An 18652-nucleotide genomic window follows, 5' to 3' on the forward strand; every position below is an offset into this window, starting at 1 on the left:
CAAGACAATGCCAAACCACATTCTGTCTATATTACAACAGCATTGCTCCGTATTAAAAGAGTCTAGGTGCTTAACTGTCCTGCCTGCAGTAAAGATTGTCACCCAGTGTTAACATTTCGCACATTTTAAAATGAAAAATACGACAAAGGAGACTCTGAACTGTTGAGCAGCTGGAATGATAAGCAAAAATGGGAAAACATTTCACTTTCTAAACTACAGCAGTGTGTCTTCAGTTCCCAAACGCTTACGGAGTATTGTTAAAAGAAGAGGTGATGAAACACAGGTAAACTTGCCCCATCCCAACTTTTTGGAATGTGGTGTTGGCATCAAATACAAAATGGGCATATATTTTTTGAAAAACAGTAAATATCTCAGTTTTAACATTTGATATGTTGTTTTTGTAGTATTTCCAATGAAATATACGGTTTAAATGATTTGCATGTCATTGAAGTTTGTGTTTATTTATATTTTATACAATGTCCCAACTTTTTTGGAAATGAGGTTGTAATTAGGACACCGTGGTAATATTAGGAGACAGTCAGAAGGTATAAAACAAGTGGATATGGTCTATGCATAGTTAGAACGAGCTGCACTGTGCTTTATCATAAAAAAGCAGCTGACGATGATGATGATGGTCAGGATGATGGTGAGGATGTTACTGTGTAAATGTTTAAATGTGGATACGAGTGTGTTTTTCTTCCCTGCGATGTGCAATGCTCCTATTGATTCAGCAGAACACTGTTGTTCTTTTTTTCCCATTTGTGTTCTTTCAAATGTTTTTTATCAAATGTGTTCTCAGATCGTTTGTGAAGTTCTCTTGTGGAAACCGATGTGCTTAGGCTTGTGCATACACCATGTGGCCATTATCACCGTGTGGAAATGGAACAGGATGTCATTTTTGGCTACAAGCTTCAGTGACATTTGTTTATTTTAAACAGTCAGGGGACGTATCAGCGTGTTTAAAGTCTGTCTTGTTATTACAGGCTGCTTTAGCTCTGTGGACATTGATATTTGTTTCAAACATGGCAGATAAAGGTCATTTAACCCCTTTTATATACATGCCATTGCAATGGTTAAACTTCTTGTGCTCTGTCTGAATTTATCCTTTAAAATGGAAAAAGGGGTCAGAATGATTGAGAAGTTCATTTGTTGCACATGTACATAAGCGCAACCTGTGTAAACAGCCAGCCTGCGCTCAGCCAAAACAGCAGCTGTTTACACGCTGCATACATTTTCCCAAAATGTCTGTTTATCTTTCTCTCTTTGACAGATTAGTGAATCCGCTGCAGTCTTCTGTTCACCATAGACATCAGTTCATATGTGCACGTTTTTCAAACTGACTTGGATTGCTTTAACATAAGTCTTACAAGAGAATTACACCAATTTCACAATTTCTGCATAGAGATGTAAGTGGAGAGATTCTGAGTGGTTTGGTGTGAAATGGTTCAGATTTCTTTACAGTGGTGATGATAGGAACCAGGGGTCGCCATGACTACAACACAGACATAGACATTTTATTTACTATCCAAAACCACCAGTGAACTTACACGTGTCTTCTGAGTTTTACATGGAATGTTGATGATGGTAAAATAGTGGAAAAACTGAAATAATACATTTTCTTTGGGGAGTAATTTACCTGCATGTGTCCCTCCACTATGAATGGAGTTTAAAAACACATTTTTTTAATGAACTTCGTCATTGCACATTGTACTCGTACACTTAAAATTGCAGTGGCCCATTTGAAATGAGCTGCTAATTTGCATAGTATGACATTTTATTTTAAGATAAAAGCTTCTCAAAACTATTGTGAAATAACATCTCAGACATAGGGAGCAGTATGGCCAAAAATGTATATCGTGGTACAATTTACAGTTAAAAGATTAATCATTTTGTCTCAATTTCAATATAAAAGAGTGCACTTTTCTGATGGCAACAGCTGCAATTGTTCTTATAACCTACACTCTTAAAAGATGGTTCTTCGAGTTTTTTTAGTGAAAGGAATGGTTCTGAGAACAATGAGTTCTTTATAAAACCATTTCATGCTTAAATGCTTCTCTGCATGATGAGATGGTTCTTCAGGTTGATGGAGAATGTGTTGTGTAGTAGGGTTGGATGATATCTACAATCTTAAAAAAGATGGTTCTATAAGGGTTCATTAGTAAAGAAACTCACTCTATACAGAACCATGTGTAATATAAGCAACCTTTGAATGATTAAAGGGTTCTTTGCATGGTGAAAGGTTTTTTCAGATTGATTATGTTGGGTTTGAATGCAGCCTGGGGTTCTAAACAAAATGGTTCCCCTTTGCCTGATTAAAGCGTTCTTTGCATCTTAAAATTGTTCTTCAGACTGATGGAGAATGTGCTGTAGATGCTTCTACATAGAACCTTTTTGAAAAGGGTTCTATGTGACAGCAAAAAGGGTCCTTCTGTTGTTCCGATATCAGTCTTCTTACAATAGAAGAAGCATTTTTGGTGCTATATAAACACTTCTCAAAAAGCATCTACAGCACCTTCTCCATCAGTCTGAAGAACAATTTTAAGATGCGAAGAACCCTTTAATCATGCAAAGGGGAACCATTTTGTTTAGAACCCCAGACTGCATTCAGACCCAACAAAACGTAGCAGAACATTTATTTAAAAGGTGCTGCCTCTACTATCAGCGATCCATCAAATGCAGTTTGATCCATTATTGAATATAAGTTATTTATCATATATTTTCTGCTATATCAGAATAGCTCTTTAAAACCAATACTGGTGTCAGTCATAGCATTTTCAGGATCATATTCCCAGTTTTAGTCCAATGAATCCTTACTGTGTTCGGAAAGGTCGTTTTTCAGTGTTCTGCGAGCTCATGTGTGTCATGCCGTGTAAATTCTCAGAGGGAATTGTAGCCTAATTCTCTCAGTCCCCTCTGGCATGCGGGGTAATCTGCGCAGTACAGCTGAAGAGATCCTGTGACCAGATTACCATGTATATTTTTCATTCTGAATAACAACAGCATCCCTTTTTTGCAGGCTTAGAAAATTAGAGCACGAGGACAAATGAGCAGAGCTAAATCTTGTCCGCCCTCGTCCGGCCTGGCCCAAATTGCACGCTCACTTTCTCAAGAGCTTTCTCTTCTCTCTTGCTCTTTCACACCGTGTGCGGAGGTTAGATTACCATTATTGATTTGCTATTATGATTGCTCCAGTTCACGGTTCATAAAGGGGGGAGAATCGCTGTCTGGGAGGGTATTTTAATTCCCCAGCTGCCTTTTTCTGAATGGAAATCCTCTTACTGGTGAAATATGCCCCCATTTCTCTGTGTGTGTGGAGAAAAAAAAAAAAGTCAGATTCTTTGTGATGTCAATTTGTCACGTTAGCTTTAACGCTCCCGCCCCCATACTGTCCTGCACTCATCCACCTCTTGGAGTCTTCATGCTTTGTTTTTAGGCCTTTTTTCTCTTTGTTTTCTGTGCCATAGACTTCCTGTTCATATTTCTTCAGCGTTAGAGCCAGCTGTGTTTCGGTGTCTGGAGAGTAGAGCTGAGCAGAATGGCCCACCTTTACTATCCAGACATTTCTCAATAAACAATGTGTATCACAATATTTCATATTTTGTCTGAGGTTTAATAAGCTGGAAAAGACAAAAGAACCAGAAGTGATACATTAAAAACAAATAATCAAGGTTATTAATGTTATCGGTATTGTTAAAATGTGCTGAAAATGGTTATAAACTACTGACACACAAAATGACACCATTTCACCTATTTTTTTATTGAAAACCACAAAATAAAATTTGCAAAAATAAAATTATTGTTTTAAATGTAAAGCTACCTGGTCCAACATTCCTATGCATGGCTCCACTGGTTGTGTCGCTAAGTTATATTCACATGATGTCCTGCAAATTTTTCAGGACTTTCATGATGTGAATCTCTCATTCTACCGCATCACAGAAGTATTTTACTGAATTTAAATCCAGTAGCTGGGAAAGCCACTGAAGAACCCTGAGTGCATGGTCATGTTCCAGAGTTTGAGATGAGTTTTGTTTTATGACATGGTGCATTATCATGCTGAAAGTAGCCTTTAGAATATGGTAAACCGTGGCCATGAAGGGATGTACATGGTCAGCAACATTACTCAAACAGGCTGTGCCATTCAAGCGATGATTGATTGGTATTAACGGGCCAAGAAAACATTCCCACCTCCACCAGTCTGGACTGCTGACACAAGGCAGGTTGGGTCACTGGATTCATGCTGTTGTTGCCAAATTCTGACCCTGATCTTTGGGCTCAGCAGAAATCAAGATTCATTAGAGCAGGCCATGTCTTTCAGTCTTCAACTGTCCAGTTTTGGTGAGCCTATGCCTATTGCAGCCTCAACTGTTCTTAGCTAACAAAAGTGCAACCCGCCATGGTCTTCTGCTGTTGTATGCCTTCTGCCTCAACGTTTGAACATGTTGTTCATTCTGCTGTTCTGATGCTTTTCTGCTCATCACAGATGTAAAGAGCAGTTATCTGAGTTAGCATAGCGTTCTGTCAGCTTGAACCAGTCTGTCCATTCTCCGCTGAACTCTCTCGTCAACAAAACATTTCAGTCTGCAGAGCTCAAGCTCACTGGATGTTTTTATTTCATTGCTCCATTCTGAGAAACTCTAGAGATGCTGTGTCTGAAAATCCCCAGAGATCAGCATAGAAATACAAACTATCCCATCTGGCACCAACAATCAAGGCATGGTCAGAATCACTGAGATCATATTTTTTCCTCCATTCTGATGGTTGATGTTCTTACACTGTAAAAAATTAAGGCTTAAAAATGTAAACAAATTAAATAGTTTTATTCAACTCGGATTCATACAAATTATTTATTAAAGTTAATTACTTGTTACCACATGAGTTAGATTTTTAGGTTGCACTGACAAATGATTTTTAAAGCACTCAGTGAGTTTGTACAGGAAACGTTTATGATATTTAGATAAACTTTAAATTCATAGTGCACAGTAGTACTTTATCTACCATCCAAAACCACCAGTGAACCTACATGTATCCTACATGTTTTACATGGAATGTGTTTATATGGAACACTTTTTGCTCTGTCCAGCACCGGAAGAGTTAATTCTAAGCAGCAGCAGTGAAAGGGAGGAAGAGGAGCAGTGGGGGGGGGTAAGAGGAGGAGCCAGAGGGGGCTCGTCCACAGCTGCTAGAACGGCCGGCTGTGAAGACGAGAGAGCCTGACCCCCATTCCGCTTTTTCACTCTCTTACTCACTCACTCACTCTCTCGCTCACTCACTCTCTCTCTGGTTACTCACTTGCCTCCGGAACAATGGCAGACGCTGCAGCCGCTGCAGTCACACGGCCGTTTTCAGTCCTTCTGTGCTGCTGCAGCACGGGCTGCTTTGGATTCTAATCCGGTCTCGTACAGTTGGACGCCATCAGAGTGCACACAAACGTACAGTCAGATCCTCGTATGCTGCTGCAGCGCTCTCCGGCTCTGCTTTGTGGTTTCCCTCATACGCCAGCTCTGTTTTATCAGCAACTCAGGATGGAGTTTCTGAGATTTTAAGATGCTGGAAGCAGACAGGAAGACAAATGGGCATTTTTGGAGGATGTTTTTGGTCTGGTGACTGATTTTGCGGATGTGAAAGCAGGCTGTGACGAGGTAGGATGCTGTATTATGATTGTTAAAGCCTCTAAGATGGTAATGTATCATGCTGTGTAGCTTATTATATACTGTATATGCATGTTTATTAATTAAAAATGCACTAGCTGTGTGTAATGAGGGTACAAGTGCTGTTTATTTTTGAATGCACAGGACTGATAGTAAAGATCATTGCACAAATGTGCGTCTAATGTGTTTAACGCTGGTGTTCTCCGTAAATATTGTGTGGGTTTTGTTTTGGCTGCAGTTTGTAAGTGTGTCAGTGTAGGCGCGTGTGTGTGTGCCTGAGAACACTGCAAGTGACATTATCAACGCTGTGCTGATCATATTACTACACTGGAGAGGAATGAATTGTGATTTAGTGTTCGTGTCAGAACAGGTAACTGTAAACCTGGCATAAGATCCCTGTATTGTAGAGTTTTTACTGCTGGGTTTGGCAACTACAGTAACCAGTGACTGAATTTTAAAGGGGAATCCCACCAGCTGGTCAAAATTTCTGCAGAATTTGGATGTTTGAATATGCAAACAGTAATTTAGAGGGGTATGAAATGGTTCAGATGTTTTTACAGTGATGGTAAAAGGAACCATGTCTATAACACAAATATAGACATTTTATTTACTATCCAAAACCACCAGTGAACCTACACGTGTCTTCTAAAATGTATGCGGAATGTTGATTATGGAAAAGTAGTGGAGTACCTGAAATAAAATGTTTTCCTTGGGGACTTTTTTGCCTCACAATGTCCTGCATATTATGTATCCCTCCATCATAATTGGATTTTAAGGCCAAAGTGTTCAGTAAACAATGTCTCAGACATCAGGCATCATTTTCTGTGAGGGAGCTATTAGAGGTGGACGTCTGGACAATGATGACAGTATGTATCATTATCGTAATAGATCACATGGGTCACAATTCAATACAATATGCTTTTCTGAACATATGGTGTATATCGCCAGTTCTTGTAGACACAGACCAACTGCATGTTTCATTATAAAGAGAGCAAGACTAGTCCCATTTAACTGGATTTAGTGCCAAATGCTGAATAAGACGTTTTTGCAGTTTCACAGTTTTTGATAGTATTTTTATAATGAAGCACTGCTGGTTCTTTTTTCTCTGTTCCAACTGATGAAATATCATGTATTGTAAATTTCATGTATTCTGAAAATGTCCTATTTTCGATATTATGTGTTTGTGTTATCTACCGGCTTCTATTTTAGTCAAGCTTGTACTCTTAAGCCTAGAGGTGTGCATATAATGTAATATCACGAATCTTCAAAGAACTTTCACAATACACATTTTAGCTAATTTTTAATAACATTTGATACGTTGGTACAAACAATGTAGTGCCATATTTAAAAAAATACCATCAAAAGCTATAAATTAATTAGGATATAACAGGATTATTACTGCTCTCTTTTTACTGAAGTACACAGGTAGGAAGCTTAAGGACTAACAATATCCACAGTATGTGCAGCAAAACATGATTATTGTAATAAATTACATCACAATAAAAGATAAATATTGTGATATTGCTCTTCTCTACTTAAAGCAACACTATGTAGGATTTGGGGATTTGGATCTCTGGTGGAATATGTAATTGCATGTAACATGTGGAAGAACAATTTGTATTATTGGTTGTTCTTTAGACCCTCAAAAGCAGATGAACGAGCAGATGAAATGCATTGAACGAGAATTCAAAGAGAACTCAGTCTAAACTTGGTGAAGTTCTGAGGATGTGAGTGAATTATCTACGATTGTCATCACATCTTCATCAGTGTAATGTTGATTTTGAGATCATTTGACACCCAAACATTGAGCCTGACCTTTTTTGCGTCTCTGTGTGTAACATTAGTACACAAAGACATATGCTGTTGTGCAAAAAACTCCAAAAAGGAACCCATCCCAGTAGCTCTGACTTTCAGGCTTTACAGGGTGACTTGCAACAGCGCACATTCACTATATCTTAGTGCGTTCTTTTTTTCTCCAAACTGAGTAATGATTTCAGTTTTAACCGGAATATTACATGGTGCTTTAAGCCCTATCAGGACAAGTTTACTTTAACATAAGGAGGTGGGTAATTCATTTTTACTGGCATTTAAGCCCATCCAGTTTTTATGGACTGCGAAATCCTGCATCAAAAAAGATTTTGGCATCTTTCACTTTTTATAAAATATGGACTTGAAATAACCTCAGGTTATATCCTGTGTATCTCGACTTATCTGTAAAGCTGTCTATTCTGTGGAAAAAGAGCTTAAATTTGGAGGAGACACACTTAATAAAAAGGCCGATATGTATAGTCCTCTTGAGATGTTCCACTTGGAGCATTAAAATGTTAAAATTACAGAAAAAATTATTGATTTTATGCAGTGATGTTGACCATTTGTGGTGAATCTCCCAAACGAATGATATTGGTAATATTATAACACAAAGTTCAGTCTTAGAAGTTGGTTGTCTTAAGAGCATTCACTTAAGACAGCAAGAACCGATGTTTGAGGTAAGATTCAATTTAAAATGGATTCAGATTCAAGAGTTTGCCATATGCACAAAGAAGTAGTTCACACCGCACTGTACAAGGAAATTCTTCCTCTGCACCACCTCCTGTATAAAAACTAAACACTATATAAAAGAAAGCACAAAAATTAAAAGAGAATGATATATATATACATATATAAAAAATTAAGAAAATATATTTGATGTACTATACAGTCTGCATGCATTTGTAGCTGTGACAAATTCTAATGGCCATAAAAACAGAGTGTATATACAGTATGCAACATGAGTGCAAATAAAAATACTGGGCAATTTTGTGCAATATCAGGTTTATACATGTATAATACAAGTATATACATGTATTATACACATAGTTTACATATGCATCTTAAAAAAAACATACAGTCATATCAAATAAAAGGGATGCATTGAAATCTACACAGGTGTGCATCTGTGCAGTGCAGTCTTTGCTATTGTGCAGTGTATTGTATTTGTGCAAGAAATGGAATAAACAGAATAACAGCCAAGTTAATGCTTTCTACTTGTGTGTAAATAGAGTAGCCGCTCCCATCTCTGTCATTTATACATCATATCCTGTGTCATAATCATTACAAACGTCCTGGAGTAATCTGGCATTACTCACCAACTCAAAACTAAACCTGTTCAAATGGTATTTTATGAAGTCTTTTAGTTTCACACAGAGCTCTTACACCCTCTTACAGCTCACCCGCAATGCAAACATTGGAAGGAGTCCTTCGTTTAAACACGTTTTTCTGTTGTTGATAATTGTACCGAGGTTAATTCTGATGTTTTTGCCTGATCCAGGGTCAGCTCCTGAAAACTGTTTCCTCGCGCACTTTGGGAACAGTAGTGCATCTGTTGGTGGAGTGCCGAGCTCACTCACAGTGGAGCATTGAGAGCAGGTGGTAGGGAGTTGTGGAATGTGCTCTGTGTGGTGAGGGTGTGGTGGGAGAGGCTGTCAATTCATCATGACTGTGTCTTTGATTAGCGTCATTTGAGCTTACTCAAGTCCTAAAACATTCCAGATGTGATGCGTGTGGAGATACATCCATGTGACTCAAGGCAAAGTTCTTGCTGAAGGTCTTGAATGATTTACATTTTACAAGGAATTGACATATATTTAGTTGGGCAACAACTAGAGGTGGTTAATATGATATTTTGTTGTTATGAAGATAAATATTGGTGTCGTGGTCAACAAAACGCCTTTCTAGGCAAATTGTGTCATCTTTGTTTCATCACACAGAGTAGGCCTGTTTATCTGAATTTAGTGGAGTGCAGTGTGTAAAGTGCTGAATAAAAATAATTATCATTTCAAAATGTGGCACTATTGGTGCACTTTATATGTGTGTCAGAATATCTTGACACGTATCATGTATCATGAAATTGTCTTTAAGTATTGTAATATGATATTCATGTCATGTCGCCCAGTTCATATACAACACTGCAGAAGTCAGCTTTCCAAAAGATTTTAGAGTGTATCTATGGAAATTTGTGCTCATTCAGTCAAAAGAGCATTTGTGAGGTCAGACACTGATGTGGCTGACCATGCTGGCTCACAGTCGACGTTATGGTTCATCCCAAAGGTGTTCAGTGTGGTTGAGGTCAGGGCTCTGTGCTGGCCACTGGTCTTCCTCTACACCAGAATTTGTCTTTATGGAGCTCACCTTATTTTCAGGGGCTCAGTCATGCTTGAGCTGGAAAGGTTCTTCCCCAAACTACTGGCACAAAGTTGGAAGCAGATAATTGTGTAAAATGTCTTTGTATGCTATAGCATTAACTGGATTAAGGGGCCCAAACCTGGAAAACCAGCCCCAGCCCCAGTCCACCAAACTTTACTGTTGTCACTATACATTCTGGTAGGTAATGTTCTCCTGACATCTACTAAACCCAGATTCAGCCATCAGATTGAAAGATAGTGAAGCGTGATTTAACACTCCCAAGAACACGTTTCCATTGCTCCAGAGTCCAGTGGTAGTGTGCTTTACATCACTCCAGCTGACACTTGGCATTGCACCTAGCGATCTTAGGCTTTTGTGCAGCTGCTCAGCCATAGAAACTCATTTCATGAAGATCACAAAACAGTTTTTGTGCTGATGTTGCTTCCAGTAGCAGCTGTAGTGAGTGATTCAACAGAGGATTTTTACACGCCATGCGCTTCAGGACTTGGCAGCCCCGCTCTGTGAGTTTGTGTGGTCTACACAGGCTATGTGCTTAATTTTATGCACCTATTAGCAGTGGGTGTGACTGAAACACCTGAAGTCAATAATTAAGATATAGCATATTGGTGTGGTGAAATGTGACTCTTACAGCCTAAAAATCAATTCTTGTTAAAATGGTTAAAGAAATATGATTATACAATATAGGTTATTATAGCATATTGTAGTATAGAGAATATATTTTTATACTTAATACTATTTTAATACATTATGTATGTATATTATTATTGTTGTCTATGGTATTGTTGTCAGATTGGCTGGTAGAGATTAAGTTGAAACATTGTAAAGTTTTTCTTTGAGTTGTTAAGATATTATACATTTTTATTTAAGATTAAGTATTTTTTCATATCTGAGAGAAAATACTGCCCAAATGTTCTTGCTGGTAAAATATAGCTGTTCATCACAGTGATGACGTAATGACCCATGATGTAGTGATGCTTCTGTAATTGTAAGAACAAGCTGATCTGAAGAACTTGAGCAGGAAATCCTCCTGGTGAGGACCATTATGAAATTTGTGGGTTGGATTTTAACCCTCAGTTTAACCACATTTAAGATGAAAATGTTACTGAGCTCAGCTCCACGTGAGGATGGTGGTGGCTTGATGGAGAAAAAGGGAGTAGTAAAAATTTAAGAGTGCTAATCAATGACTATCATAAACATAAATATTTAATTCTTTGAACCATCTTTGAATATCGATTTAATTTTATCGTCAGGTTTGTAAAACTGTGGTTCAGCCACCTTGAATTGGTCTGCTGACTTTGCTGAGCTGTGAACTGTTTCAACTTACAATCATTGTTTTTGAAAACTTTTCTTAAAATAAAAAGACCCATTCATAATTCTGTCGGGGAACACGGGGTAAAATTATAAACAGATTTCATATAGTTAAACAGGTTCCAGTAGAACGTTCTCATGTTCCCATAGCAACATCATCTGTGAATTCTAACAGCAGTAAGTCAGATGTTTCTCCAGATTCTCCCTGAAGTTTTTATAGCATAAAAGTTACTTTTTCCATCACATGAGTTTGTGATAAGTGAGCTGTACATAATTCACTCATATATTATTTTAATCTCCTCTTGGTGTGTGTAATACAGCATCTTTCTGAAGCAGATAAACAGTTCTCAGTACTTACAATTAAATGCAGTCTGATAATCCTTTAATAATCCGACTCATAGCTCAATCAAAATAGAATATGTCCATGTATACACATCAATAGCAATAGGCTAGTCTGCTTGAGGCCATTCGGAACACAATTTCTATCCGATTAAACAAGGTGGGCAATCCTGTAAATAATCTGTTAAGTAGAAGAATAATAACCATGTAAATGTCAGTATCTGATTACATTCCCAATCGTAAAGTTTAAGTATGCGAAAGTTTATAACATTCATCGTGGCGGCAGCAGAAACTCTTCTGCAGAGGAGACAAAGTTTATGCTTAGAGTTTTAAAAGATGGTGGTGGGACAGGGGTCCAGCTTATGTGTTTTGGAACATGACATCTTCCTCCTGCCTTCTTTAATAAGTATATGTGAAGTACATTTTCCTGAGTCTGACATCACTTTAAAGCAATTAAAAACATAAACAATGCTTAGTGCTGCTTGTCTCACTTTGACTGGCCTGGCAAGTACATTGCATGTAAACACAGAGAGTAAAAGCTAGACAGGCTAAAGTACAGCCTCCACTTGGAGGGGTTAGTTTAACACACTATCACAGCTGAGACCCCCAGAGTGAACAATTGGAGAACTCCACATACATTCACAACAGGGTATTTTTTATTTGTAGAATTGTTGTAGAGGTTTTTGAGAAGAAACTAGATGGAGTCTTTGAGGTGAAGGTGAAGTTTATTTCAATATATCTTCATACAGAGATGCTCTCAGATCACTAGTTTGGTTCAGAGAAAAATTATACTGAGAGTTGTCAACCTCAACTGGCCCAAATAATCTTCTTGCTGTATGTTTCAAGGTTATGGACCCATGATAGAGTGGCAGAAAAGGTACAGAACATTCTAAGATGAAAGAATGACAGAATCAGACAGATTTAGTTATACAATTAACCACAAACCAATAGTATTTTTTATTTTTAGACTTTTGGAATTTTTTTGGATTTGGATATATATGTATATATATATAGAGAGAGAGAAACTGTAGAGCAACAGTACAGAAGTACTTTCAGTGCTTCACTAATGTAAAATCAATATCACATGTGAGGTGAGGGGGGGCGCTGGGTCCACTTCTGTGTTTGAAGATGGCTATTCTTGGAAACCCTTTGAATTTATTTCTATTGAACTTCAGAAAATGGCAATCCATCAGTTGACATGACCAATGCATTAGCCTTTCCAAGTTAGCTGGTAATTGTTTTATTAATGCCCCACTTTAGAACTCGTGACAGGGTTCAGAAGGCCATGATTCAGGCTGCATGTTTGGTGGTGCATGTATTCCATCGGATGCATCAGATTTTACATTTCAAAGGCTTCTTCCAGTTCCCCTCATTTGCCCTTTGTTATTTGTTTTTTTATGGATTAGCCAGTTAGAAGCACGTTTCTGTGGTGAGGCTTTAATATGTATTCATCTGTGATCGCAGCTAAACTGGGTCTTGGGGGAAATGCAGGCAGAGTCAGGGAATCTAGGCCGAGCGGAGGGTGGGTGTTCTTAGCAAGGGGCTTTTGAAAAACCCCAGGGGTAGAATACTGTTTGATTACATTGAAAGGGATTAAATCAAAATCTCTCGCTCCCCCACACACATCTCTCAGCCTGTTTCAGAGCGTCTGAGTCGTTCCTGCCTCCTGTCGTCTATCCGTCCACCACTGACTCAGAGTCTCTGTCTGAGCTAAATTTATATACCCGCTTTTCGTCTCTCACACGGCATCTGTTTCCTGAAGTCTGTATGTGTTTCTGATTTAAACATCATCTCCTGTGTCTATTTCCTCATCCTTCTTTCTGTCTTTTTCCCAGGCTTCCTTTCTTCTTCATGTGTTCATTCAAAGAACAGTAGCTTTCTGTTGAATTAGGCCTACCAAAGTTAAAGGCCCATTTTATGGAATGATTTTATTAAATAAATTTATCTGACTATATTTGAAGATGCAAGGAGTGGAGGTCATAAAGGTGGATGACTTCAAATATCTTGGGTCAATCATCCAGAGCAATGGACAGTGTAGAAAAGAGGTGAAGAAGAGGGTGCAGGCAAGATGGAGTGGGTGGAGACAAGTGTCAGGGCTGATGTGTGACAGAAGGATAGCAGCAAGAGTGAAAGGGAAGGTTTACAAGACAGTAATGCGTCCTGCTATGATGTATGGTTTGGAGACTGTGGCTCTGTCTAAAAGACAAGAGGCTGAGCTGGAGGTGGCGGAGATGAAGATGCTGAGATTTTCGTTGGGAGTGATAAGGATGGACAAGATTAGAAATGAGCAGATCAGAGGGACAGTGAAGGTGGAGCAGTTTGGAGATAAAGCCAGAGACGCCAGGCTGAGATGGTTTGGACATGTGTTGAGGAGGAATAGTGGATATATTAGTCAAAGAATGTTGGAGATGGAGCTGCCGGGTAGAAGGAGAAGAGGTAGACCTCAGAGAAGGTGGACATGGCTCATGCTGTCTCACTTCTGACACCAGTGTCACAACGGCAGTGAAAAAGATGTGGAAAACATTGCACTTTAGAGCAGAATGCTCTTTTATTGAACAAGCAGGTTACGTCTTGCTACACATTTTTCCTTTATTCCATCGTGATAGACATCAGACCCACATGAACCACCCCACAACTCAACACAGAATAACACAAACAGCATCAATTAACAACTTAAACTATGAAATAGAAGTCTGTCCTACCACGAGTGTGGCTTAACTGCTAACGTAAAGTAGGATCTGACTGATATATTGGTTAGTTGATGAAATAGGTCGATGTTGAGGAACTGCATACAATAAAACACTGATATTTAGTGGCTTATTTCATATTGTAATGAGTTTTACAGTAATACAGGCTGAACTGGTACAGTTAGCCACAAAACGTCATCTAAATGCTAAAATAACAAAAGTGTGTAAAATGTTTTCAGAGCTTTTAGCATAAGTATTACACAGCACAAACCCTTTCTATGAAATGAAATCATGAACAGTAAACAGAAAATGATTTAAGTGATTTCAGAAAACAGAAAACAACAACCTATTAAAAAAAGAATTCTCCGCCGTTATGCTAAAATACATAACCTTTAAAACTGATTTTAGTCCTGCTCGAGTTGAATGAAATGTGACAATTGAGAACTTATATTAATCAGTAAAGCACTATTTATCAAAAAATGTATGTTTATTTTTTGATCATATTATTCATTAAAACACTTGAGTTGATGGTTTCACACCAAGCATGACAGCATTTGGAAATACTTTGAATGTTTTAGTGCTTAACTCTGATTATGTGGTTGTACTGCTAACTCATGGGCATGTCAATATCTTCACCTGCAGCGGAGTCATCAACGTCCGTGTTTTTCTTCAGGACTGCTCTGCCGCTCCACTGATTCACTGATATTTACGTCACACTTTATGTGTCCTGACTGGGTGTGTAACGATTTTACTATAAATGAAGTGTCTTCACTGTCAGTATTACAGATTCATGGCTACAGAGTAGGCATGGGCAATGTGACGATATATATTATTATTATTATTATTGTAAGAAGTTACATTACAGTACACATTAGCACACAATGGGTACAGTCAGTACTTAAAGAACTTTGAAGTGCATGCTTCATTACAAAGAGAGCGTACTAAGCCCTACGCAGTTAATTTAAATCATTGCACTCATAGTTTCTGAACTCTTTGTTTAATTTTTGTTCATATTAAACCTTGACAGCTGAAATTATCAGTAACATGAATTTTAAGAACCTTAAAATCAGTAACAGAGCTGTTAGCATGCTAGCTAAGCACTGTTAGCACTGTTTAACCTTTATCAGATGGTTTTACACAATGATGGCTTGAAAATTGTTCACTGTGTACACTTATTTGGTAACCATGTAGGCAAAATAAATGTTTTGTGGTTTCCAATTTTGAAACTGCACAAAAGTGACATAAATGATCACTTGCAGCTCTTTTACGCTTTACGTTTACCCCACTGCCCCTCTCAAATGTCCAGAATTTTAACAACAACAAATACAAAATGATACAGCATTTAAGACAACATGACTGCTGTAATAAACCACTGAGAATGTTAAGCGCTGAAGTCTTGCCTTCAGACGACGCTTGGCCTTTTGGCTTTGTCACGTTATTTGTAAAGAAGAACCCAAAGTAACTTTGAGACTCCTAGATCTTTTCCACTGGGAATGTTTTTGAAAAATATAATTTTCTCTGACACGTTTTTAAACTTGCTAATCTTTATAGCTGCACTGAACAGATAATGAGCTACTTTGATGCCGTCAGCAATGTCAAGTGAACTGGATAATCCAGGTCTTGGTTGTGAAACATGGCAATTCATGTGGCAACGATCTCAGGAGTGAATAAACGGTGACATTTAAAGTTTTAAAAACAGATTGTAGATGGGAAGTTGGAAGTTTGGCCTGTTCAGATTTCAGCCACATTATTAAGCAATGTAGTTTATTCATTTTATAGAGTTTTTTTAAAACAACAATCATACAAACCTGCCCAAATTCTGTTCATCTACCAAAGCACCTTTCCCCCTACAAATACATTAAAAATCAGGCCAGTCTGCTGGGAAACAGCTCAATCTGGCAACTGTGCAGAGTAAAATTATGATTAAATTAACACTTGGGCGTATTTTGTACCCGTGAGCCCTTACTGAATTGCCTGTGGACTTATTTGGTGAGACAGCACTGCGTAAATGAGATAACCCCCCCATCTCTGTAATTTACTCCCAGATTTCATATTCTCTATCAATCATATTGCAGCCTTCCACAATGTTAATATTGAGAGAACAGTTACTGACTCTGTCACAGTCGGACACAAAGCCCTTGGTCACTTTAAACATTCTGCCTCGGCAGATTATCACCAGGAATACACTGTGCAATTTTAGCCCTTTTTATGAACACACACAAACACAATAACACCCAGTACAGGTGTAAACACGCAGGCTAACAAAACACTGCTGAAAAAGTCAACATTTGTTGCCAAAGTCTTTATATGTGACCTTACTACTTTTACTTAGTACTTAGTAAAAGTAAGTATCAAACTTACTAAGTTGGATTGAGTAGAATTTCGAATCATGAATGTTCATTTTTAAACTATCTTTGTAAATCAGGCTGTAGAGAGACTGTACTGTCCTACTGTGAACATCACAATAGGACAGTACTTAATGTTAGCAGCGCTGCTCAATGTCTCAGCGTGTTTGCTCAGTACTCACATTATTCTGAATGAATGAGCTTTAGTGATAATGGTCTGTAGACAGAGAGTCTGCGTTTCACGTAGCAGGTCACTCAGACAGAGCGTTTTCGTACAGTGTGAGTATATAAATCATAGCTTTGTCAAAACACTTGGTCTGTTCATACATACAGTGTGAATCACCAAAAAACAAGATTTAAAAAATCTCACAGTGCCTGTCTGGCCATAGAAGACATTCAGCTATGGCTCTACCAGCCAATCAAAAGACTCCAACAAGACAGAAAAACGGAAGCATGAGCTCCTTGGATGTGTTAGCCTCGGATGTGGTTCCTGCTATCACTGTGCTGCAGCTGAAAGAGACAGATGAGGATCAAAACTATGAAACATACTTTACTTACAGCTGTACAGCTGTGATGAGAAACAAAACCCACTCTTCTCCACTGTAGTGCTACTCGATCCAATATGACTATTTTATAATAGTCTAATTTAGCATAGCTCGCTAACACACTTCATTTAAAATCAACTAGATTTAATGATTTAACTGTTAGGGTACATTACACTCATTTGCAAGAACAACTACTTCATTCCAATCAGGTTACTCAGTGTGGTATCAGACTTGGTATCAGCCAGTACTAAAAAAATATGTAGTCCGCCTGTGCAGGCCAGTACAGTAGATAAACATGCTGGTCTATCACCCCATACAGGATATTTCCACCACCCTTGTAGATCATTAGCAGCATACTGTGTACATTTCAGCCCCTTACTGAGCACCTGTTCTTTGGGGGTGGTGGGGGGGCGGGGTGAGAGACACAGTGTCCACCTGGTGGGCCTGTTTAGGGAGGACTCCAGCCTGGAGAAGCAGATGCTGCTCGCTGCTGCTGTGAAGGGGTGGGGGGTGCGGGGGTGTGTGTGTGACAAAACACAACAGGATTAACCACGTCCCCTTCAAGGGTGGGGTGGGAGGTGAACGGAGCGAGGCACAGAAGGAAAAGTGAATAGATGTGAAACAGACAGATAAGGACAGAGCGCATCACGCTGACTTCAAAAGTGATTTGTTCTTAAAGGGCCCAAATCATGGAAAACTGAGTCATTTTTTAAAAATACTATGTAAACATTATTCATTTTTAATTGTACCCCGATTTACCCGATACATCCTCCAGAGACCCAGTCAAATGAAAGAGAATGTAGAGTATTTTTAGATCAACTAAGTCTATTGGCTGAAAAAGGCATAGTCACAATATGTTTGTATGTTTTATGTGATATTTCTTGTTTCAGCAACCCTTCAAAAACCTTGTCATCAATTTCCTGCTCAAAGTAATTGCAATACAGTAATCAATAAAAAAAAAGCAAAACATATCAACTGTAACCTTTAGAAACATCATAAATGCAACAGTTTACCTCTTTCTCCCATAAAATGTGGTTGCATTAAAAAAAAAACAGATCTCCTGTTGTAACACCCCAACAAATGATATATCATTGAAAAGGCCAGGATGTCTTCTACATGGTCTACATGGCACTTGGAGCGAGCACTTTTAGGTAAATGTTGGAAGCTGACGGCATTGAGGACCCGTTTTTTTATAGAGACCGAACAAATAGCTCTAGCCCCTTATTATCCCTAACACCTGCTTTCGTGTTAGTTCTTGGCTGTGTTTCCAAGTGTGCCTCGCTAGTTATTCTGATCTTTGCCTTGTTTTTTAACAGTTTTCCCAGGATTTTTCTCATCTGCTTCTCTTGTGAGTCCTGCCTCACAAAATTCACTCACTGAAACGGCTTATCAATATCTAGCTTTTAATAGCAACAGTAAAGTAAAAGTAAAACGTATTTGAACAGCAAAAGTAATGAAATCTTTATTTTATTTTACAGATTTTATCAAAAAACAATATGATAATGTTGTTAACTTGGCAAAATAAAAAACAGATAATGCTGTGTAATGAACAGCTGATTGGGAGCAGAAAGAATCAGCACTTACTGGTGAGTTGAGCC

At 38.3% G+C, this 18652-nt stretch overlaps 1 protein-coding gene across 6 annotated transcripts in view; it reads left to right on the plus strand.

Annotated features, from left to right (window-relative positions):
• Positions 1-18652, plus strand: part of LOC108424637 (nck-associated protein 5-like) — a 137453-nt gene that overhangs the window by 34494 nt on the left and 84307 nt on the right. Inside the window, exon 1 of one of the 6 annotated variants that reach the window (XM_017692788.2) lies at positions 5267-5639. The exons of 4 other annotated variants lie outside the window; for them this stretch is intronic. The gene's annotated coding sequence lies outside the window, so the exon portion shown is untranslated. Of the gene's footprint in view, positions 1-5266; positions 5640-18652 lie in introns of those variants that run through there. One more of the 6 variants, XM_017692790.1, reaches the window with a different exon arrangement.

Source organism: Pygocentrus nattereri, chromosome 21 (assembly GCF_015220715.1).
Source record: "Pygocentrus nattereri isolate fPygNat1 chromosome 21, fPygNat1.pri, whole genome shotgun sequence".
NCBI classification, from domain to species: domain Eukaryota; kingdom Metazoa; phylum Chordata; class Actinopteri; order Characiformes; family Serrasalmidae; genus Pygocentrus; species Pygocentrus nattereri.